This window comes from Fukomys damarensis, unplaced genomic scaffold, assembly GCF_012274545.1.
Source record: "Fukomys damarensis isolate Sample0158 unplaced genomic scaffold, DMR_v1.0_HiC HiC_scaffold_32, whole genome shotgun sequence".
Lineage (NCBI taxonomy): Eukaryota > Metazoa > Chordata > Mammalia > Rodentia > Bathyergidae > Fukomys > Fukomys damarensis.
This window is the reverse complement of record NW_022900944.1, coordinates 2,643,232-2,652,105: the sequence shown is the minus strand read 5'-3', so window position 1 is coordinate 2,652,105 and position 8,874 is coordinate 2,643,232.

The following is an 8,874-nucleotide window of genomic DNA, read 5'->3' as shown; positions in this document are numbered from 1 at the left end:
TAATAGTACTTTGTTTTCCTTCTATCATTCCAAACATGTTCTTTATATGTAATGATATAAAATAATTGTTATGGTCATTTATTGAATCAAATTAAATAGTAGGAGATACTAATTAGATAAATAACAAGAACATAGATTTTAGAGATACTTGAATTATAAAATGAATGATTTAGATATAAGACAATAGATAATAGGGACTCAGATTATTTTATAACAGAGTGGCTTAGAGAAATAGTATTTTAGAGAGATTAACATGGAAAATGTACAGTAATAACCCCGGGAGTGAAATTCTAGAGGATAGCAAGAGCAAACTCATATCAGTAAGCTGAGATGGAGAACATCCTCAAAAAAATGGATCCAAAATAGTAATACACAATGTCTTACTTACTTTCTCATTCCTGGGACAAAATACCTGACACTCATAAGTTAAAAGAGCAAAGCTTTATTTTAGGTCCCAGTTTCTGAAGGCTTCATCTACAGTGGACTGGCTCTAAGGCAAGATGGCATGGCAGAGGGGAATGGTAGAGGAGAAACGGTCCATTGCAAGGCACACAGAAGGCAATGAGTAGTTTTCCTTTCATTCCATTCAGGCTACAAGTCTATTGGTTGGTGCCACCTACACCCTGGGTGGGCATTCCCATTATCCACTCCCAGAAGTATGCTAAACCAATCAGTGAACTAATTTAATATCATACATCCTTAATACATATTCACACACCCTAGATCCAGCCACCTCTGAAAAGCCTCACCTATGACCACAGGATGCATCTAGACACAAGCCACAGCAATACTTGCTATCTTTGGATCAAAATTCTGTTGACTTACATTGAGAAATATACTTCATATAAACTATGCGGCCTTGTATTTCTGGAGGGTTTTTTTTTTTTGCTTCTTTGTTTTGTGTGTTTAATGTCAAGTTTCTTAGCATACACACATATAGATTCATTATGTTAGCAAAGAAATCCACAATTTACAGTTTGAGTTTGTAAATGGAATTTATTTTATTTCTATAGAGTCTTTTTATATTTAAGTTTGAAAAAGATATGGCATAACATCTACTATTGTGTGATAAACACTGGTAACTACGTGTCTGCATATAAATATATAAGGATTCAGTTTAGTAGAAAGAAATTCAGCTAAAATAATTCTATGACCAAGATATGTCATTGACTATCAAGATAACTGAGAGTATTATTTTTGAAAATTTAAAGACTGTATTTTTCTTACAGAAAGAAAATAAATCCTTATTTGCCAATGACAACACTAATTTATTCCACTTTTCCTTCAATGAGTCAGAAGAATCCTCAAGTCTGAGTTATGATCAACATTTTTCCTAAGACTCTCTGGGGAATCAAACCAAGTTGAGACTTCAGAGCCTGACTCTGGAGAATCAATACTCAGCAGTCCTAGACCAGGCACCAAATTACTTCACTGAAGCAGGACCCATTTTATGGTGGGTAGAATTGATTTTCAACCTGGATCTTTTTTAGCTTAACCAATATGGATTAACTGCTTTAGTAATTTTGTCAAAAGAAAGGCAGCCTGATTCAGTCTCTTGTCACAAATTGTTTTGTGATTATAGAAATTAATTTTTTTCACTGCATCTGTTATATGCATTTTCACTTTAGATTCAAAATAAATAACTACTGTACTTTTGGTATCATACATCCCAATTATTTTATTATACTTCACATGTGGAAGTCTATGAAAGAATGCTTAAGGAATTTTGATTTTTTTTCTGACAAGCAAGAAAACATCATCTTTATGTAGAAAACAAATGATTGAATTGAAAATTTCACTATAATTCTTAAAAATCAGATTGCTAACCTAAGTAGATGTGGTAGGAAAAATGGCTTTCACTGTGACTCAATAGTTCACATGTGACTCAAGAGTTAATAAATATTACAAACATTTAACAACACACCACAATCCTGAAATTCAAGCGCTGTGGCTAGTAATGTTAAACTGGCAGCAGGGTCAGTGTCAGAAAGGGAGAAAAAGATTGTATTTCTTATTTGGCTGCTGAACTGTAAAGGCTCACATGAATTGTTTATATAGCTGAAACCACTTCAGACTGCTGATATTTGACTATTTTGATCAATAAATAAATAGTATTAGGTATGTTATACACATCGCTGATTGAGATATTTATTCCACAGCTTTCTCCCAAGTTCTCTTATCTACTTGTCAATCATTTCAGCAGCCCAGAATCTAATCAAATAGGAATTATAATCTCCTTCCTTTTTAATGACTCTGTGAGAAGACTTTGAGGATAATTGTCATTTGCCCAACATTTTCTTCATTCTTTCATTCTACAAATATTTTTACAAGTAGCTACTATGTGGTAGGCATTATTCGGTGTTTGATATATGGGAGACAAAAATATGATGCCTTCTCTTAGGAATTATATATCCTAGCACTGGGATACAGGTTTCACCCAAGTACTTTAGCTATTATCTAAAGAAACTTGATCCCTTCCCACTGACCTCTCTCTAATCTAACATTTTCTTGTAGTTGTGATGTTATTCTCACCTCTGTTCCCCCATTCAAATACTATCCAGTTTTACTGGACAAAAGCCAAATACTCTGCTCTCAATGAACCATTCCTTGATCTCTAGCCCGAGGTGATTTAAATACTTCTGGAGAAGAGATAAATGAGAAGTAACATATCCACAGAGTGTCAGCTGTGTGCCAGGAACTGTATGAGATGCACCACTTATATAATTGCATTTCATCTCCATCCATCCTTATCCCCGTTTTGATGACCTCATGTAAGCTAAGAGTAGAGACCTGAGACTGAGGCTGCAGGTCAGACTCAAACCTGTTTTCTCTTCAAAAACTCTACGCCAAAGCCATCTATATGAACTGCCCCAGCATGCCGCTTTGTTCCTTTCTTGAAGTCAGGCTCTACACGTATCTTATACTCCAAAGAATTAAATTTCTGGCATTTTGTTAGTGATATGTGCTCAAATTTATTTTTAAATAAGGGAATAAATGGCTTACTGTGGTGGAAACCTAACTTGTTAATTGCGCTGGATTTTCCATAACCACCTTAAGAAAATTAATAATCTCTCCCCTTCATTAACTATTGCTTAAAATATTAAAACAGGATTTTAGTCAGATCTCTTCCCTGGCGTAGTTACTTTATATTATGATTTACAGACTAACTTACGGGAAGTCAAGGTGCTTCCCACCATTGAGTTATAAAGAGGCGAATGAGTGAATGATGATTCATTTCCCTGCCATGGAATTCCAGCAGCGGGGTGAGAAGATGGAGGCAGGTTGACAAGCTCAGCCTTGCAGTACTGAGTTTTAAGTCCGTGATTCAATGAGATGAGCATGTCCAGCAGGAAATGGGTTTTGTTTTATGGAGTTTAGCAGTTTAGTGTATATAGCATCAGGCTGGAAAAACAGACTTACGATTTCTTAGCACTCAAAGCTCTAATCTGCCTTTAACGTTAATAATCAAATATTGTAATTGATCTGTACGTTTATCTTCACATACATGTGCAGAGAGGAATTAACTTTATTTTTTTCTAAAAGTGAACTACATATCTCAGCTACTTTGAATCAATATTTTCTACATTTATAAATGAAGTATTAGGATTCAATAAAATTCATGTTTATACTTCTATCTTTTCTAGGCTGAGTATGTTCTTACTGCTTCTTGAAAAGATGTAATCCAGCAAATATTAAGTAGTGAGACCAATTATATTGAGAGGGATTCCTTCAGGTGACATCCACACACTCAGAGCAACCTTTGGTAGATTGTCAGCTAGCTAAATTTTCACAACTTCTACTATCATTCAACACATATCTCTATATTTTGTTTACATTAAAAGTATAGTAACAGACATTTAAATAACTCAGCCCAATTGATATATTTTGAGGCAATAGTATTTTTCATAATATCTATGTATTTTAGCTATATTGTAAAAGTAAAGTAATATTGGATATATCTTTTTTGTTAATAAGATTCCTGAGGATTTTCTGTTGGAGTTCTTATTATTTATAAAATATCATGCATGTTTTACTAACTGATTTGATTTTTTTTGCTAAGATTAATATCAAGAATTGCAGTATCTGCAATTAAAATCAGTATCTGTTCCCTTCTATTAATTCAATAGTAAGAATAAGAAAGAACACACAGACATCAGATATTATATTAAACTTTAAATTCCTTCTGACCCTGAAATGCTATAATTCCAGACTATTACAAAACTCATATAATGTATTTTCTATATCTTTATAACATCGTAGAATTATCAAGAACACTATAAAATACTGTTTTAAGTTTTACTCCTTCACATAGTTCCATACTATGTAGAAAACAGTATCTTCAGGAGAGGAAACTAAAAGTTGTTGTTGTTTTTACTACGCGTCCCTAACTTAGATTCCAGTCTAACTCTGATCCATATTTACCCTTTTTCTCAGCTCTTTTTGAACGGACAAAACAGGAGCAAAATAAAAGTTAAGGAGAAATGTTTTCACTCTCACCTGAAGTAGTAAACCCAACTTTGCTTTTCTAAAACATGTGTAATATAGAGCACAACTTGTATAGGACCCAATATTTTTCACTTACTTCTTTTTTCATGTTTTTGAGTTTCCTCACCTTTGTTACAATTTATTTATTTTGTGCTTTCTCACAATTTTTATATGCTGTAAATCTAAGCCCCAAATAAAACTTTGTACCTGTAAAGCTTGTCAGTTTATCAGACTTCTGTTCAGTGTCTCCCTCATTAGGAAATCTGGGAGACTACAATACAGACTTCATTTCTCACTGCTTTCTGTATTTGAGCACAACTATCTTTGTCATAAACTTGCTTTTGTCAGAAGATTTTCTTAAAGTCTGGGGAAGATAGTAGGCTGTAGGGAGCATTCACTTTCTTTGCATTATGGTACCTAAGATGATATGATCATCCTCTGAGATTCATGTCTATTCCATTTTGAAACCCACTTGATAAAATAAGATCCACAGTATCATCCTTTTTACAATTTTCTGAAAAATAAAGCTCTCTGTAAGGCATAATTTATCCAATATTCTGCTTTTAACTGAATGAGCTTTCAAACAGATACTCAGATAACTGTGTATAGTTTCATCCAATGTGTTCTTTGCAAATTTAAAAATATCTGCTACTGTTCACCTTCTTCCCATTATTCCAACTGAAATAAATAATAGGGATCATAGGCATTTCTATCCAATTTATAAAGCTTAATTATTAATCAGTGTTTAAGAATAATCATTTTTAGTTTCAGTTGACCTTTTACTATTTATGGTCATACCCAGGTAAGCTATATAGACTCAAGCAAAATCTTTGGGCATTGGCACAGGTGCAACAAGCTTCATCCAAAGTCCTACCATACCATAAGTAAATGTGCACAGATCCTGGGGAGCAGCTGTGTGGACCAGAGTGGTGCAGCTGCAGGCAGATCCCAGCTAGGGCCCTGCCCAACTCCAGAGGCATGGATACACCTGCACAAGCCATAGGCTGGCCTAGAAAAGAGCTGCACAGGCACACAAGCTTCACGCAGAGGCCTACCATACCATCTACCACAGCCAAGGACCCACCTGGAAAAGAACTACACAGATGCACAAGCAACAGTCAAAGGCTCACCACGATACCATTGATCAGTGCCTGGAGACCCTGGCCAGAAGCCTGTGCAGACAGCAGGAACTGGAGTACATAGCCCCTAGCCAAAGGCCCATGAAGACAATAGCTATACAGGGGCTATAGCAAAAGGCACACCTAGATACCATCCCAAGTGTGCACAAGCCTCAGACAGAAACCCACCCAGGCAGCAGGTCAGCTCAGGGATCTAAGAGGCCACCGTTCTAAACCCAGGAAATGGTGTACTGGTGAGCAGTATAGTAGAGGCTGTTCGGTGGCTTGCTGAGAATTGAAGACCACCAGGTGAGCAAAAAGTTGCCTCAACAAAGGCATAGCAGGCTGCATCTGTTGAAATGAGAAGACATGGAGATAAATCTCAAAACCAGACCTCCAGAACACCTAAGACAACACCAAAGGGCAATGAGATGAAAAATCTGATACTCAACCACCTGGACTCCATGAACTGGCAATAAAAAGGGACCTGGAAAAAACGAAATCAGAAATAATTTCTCAGATAACAGCAAAGATTGAGCACATAGTATAAGTCATGATTAAAACAAGTAGAGCAGACACAGAAAAAAATAGAGGAGCTGAGAAACATGATGGAATCCCAACATGAAAAAAAAATATCCCTAAAACAGATGCAAACAGATTTCCAGGAGATTAAAATTTCCACTGAACGTTTATGCAGAGAATGAGCCACTGCAAAGATAGAATTTCAGATACAGAAGATAGGATTAAAATTAGTGATGAGGAAAAAAATTTCTGAAAAAAAGAAAGGGGCCATAAGAATTCAGTCCAGCAGCTTCTAGATATTCAAAGAAGAATAACATAAGACTGATCTGAGTCAATGAAGAAACAGGAGATAATGCAGATGACATTTAAAAAATACTATTTGCAGAAGCAATGGCAGAAAACTTCCCAAATAAGGAAAAAGAACTTGACATACAAATGAGTGAGGCTTATAGGACTTCAACTAGCTGTGATTAAAAAAGATTTACACATAGGTATATAACAGTTAAGATCCCAGAAACCCAACAGAAGAATAAAATTTTACAAGCACAGAAAAGAAACAAATCACAAACAAAGGAAAGCACATCAGAATCACAGTAGCCTTCTCAACACAAACCTAAGGCAAGAAGAGCATGGAGTGACATATTTCAAGCCCTAAAGGAAAACAACCTCCAACTCAGATTGATGTGCTCTGCAAAACTATCTTTCAAAATTGATGTAGAAATAAGATAATTTCACGACAAAGAACAAGTCAGGAACTTCATGAATACTAAACCAGCACTCCCAAAATTTTTAAACAATATCCTAGGAAAAGACAAAGAGGATCACAACCCCAGGAAACCCAGAAGAATGAATCCACCAGGCACGACAAGAAATTAAATGCAAAGGGGCAGAATACAACAAAAAGAAAGAGTCATGACAAGGATAAGTTAATACATTTCAGTTATAACCATCAATATCATGGCCTCAATTCACCAATCAAAAGAAATAGACTGGCAGAATGGGTCAAGAAGCAAGATTCAACAATATGCTGCATACAAGTAAAACACTTAATTAAAAAAGATACTCACAGACTGGAAGTTAAAGGGTGGAAAACAATACTCCATGCCATAGGAACACCCCAAAAGGCAGGAGTAGCTATTCTTTTTGCAGAGGCAAGTGGAGTTCAAACCAACACTGGTTAAGAGAGACAAAGATGGACACTATATACTTGTAGAGGAAACAATCCAAGAGGAAGAGATGACAATCATAAATATATATGCACCAAACACTAGTGCACCCAACTATATAAAACAAATACAAATGGACATGAAAAATCACATGAGCACTAATACAATAGTAGTGGGGAACCTCAACAGCTGTCATAAATAGATAGATCAACTAGACAAAAAATAAACAATGAAATACTAGAACTCAACCAAACTCTTGAACAAATGAACTTAACAGATGTTTACAGAGTGTTCCACCCCACAAACTAAGAATGCACATTCTTTTTGGCTGCACATGTATTGTTTTCCAAAACAGACCATGTACTCGCTCATAGAACATGCTTAGGTAAGTGCAAGGAATTGAAGTTATCCCCTGTATATTATCAGGACATAGTGCAATGAAATTGGAAGTTAATAGCAAAAGACACCACAAGATTTCATAAATACATAGAAAAAGAACAACACACTTCTGAATAACCAGTGGATCACAGAGTAAATTAAAGACAAAATCAGACAGTTCCTACATTTAAATGACGACAACAATACAACCTATCTGAATCTATGGGACACATGAAAGCAGTCTTATGAGGGAAATTCATACCAGTGAATACTCATGTTAGGAAAACAGAGCGAGCTCCATTACACAACCTGATGCTGAACCTCAAGCTTCTAGAATAAGAGAGGAGGACAAGCCCAAAGCTCATACAAGGGAGGAAATTATAAAGATTAGGACAGAAATTAATGCACTGGAGACTAAGAGAACAATACAAAAAAATCAATGAAGGCAAGAGATGGTTCTTGAAATGAATAAACAAAATTGACAAACTTTAGACAAACTTAAATAAAAAAAAAAGGCCAAAATCTATGCAATTCAGGATGAAAAAGGTGAAATTACAATGGGCCCAGCAGAAATCCAGTATGAAAAACCAACAACCAATATCATACTAAATGGTCAAAAACTGAAATCTATCACACTAAAATCAGGAACAAGACAAAGATGTCCACTATCACGACTCCTGTTCAATATAATTTTGGAAACATTAGCCAGAGCAACTAGACAAGAGAAAGAAATGAAAGGTATAAAGACAGGAAATGAAGAAGTCAAACTGTCATTATTTTCAGATGACATAATGCTCTATACAGAAGACCCCAAGAACTCTACCCAAGTCTTCTAGACTTAACCAAATGCAGCAAAGTAGCTGCATACAATGTCAACACACAAAAACCAATAGCTTTCCTGTACCTGAAAATCAGGCTCACTGAGAGAAAAATTAGAGAAACAACCCCTTTCACAAAAGCATCAAAAAAAACTGAAATACCTATGAATCAACCTAGCAAAAGAAATCAATGAACTTTACTGTGAAAACTATAGTACTCTGAAAAAAGAGATTGAAGAGGAATCAGAAAATGGAAAGACATTCCTGGCTCCTGCGTAGGAAGAACCAATATAATGAAAATGGGCATACTTCCAAAACTGCTCCGTAGATTCAATGCAATCCTGATTAAAATCCCAGCAGCATACTTCACAGACCTTAAGAAAACAA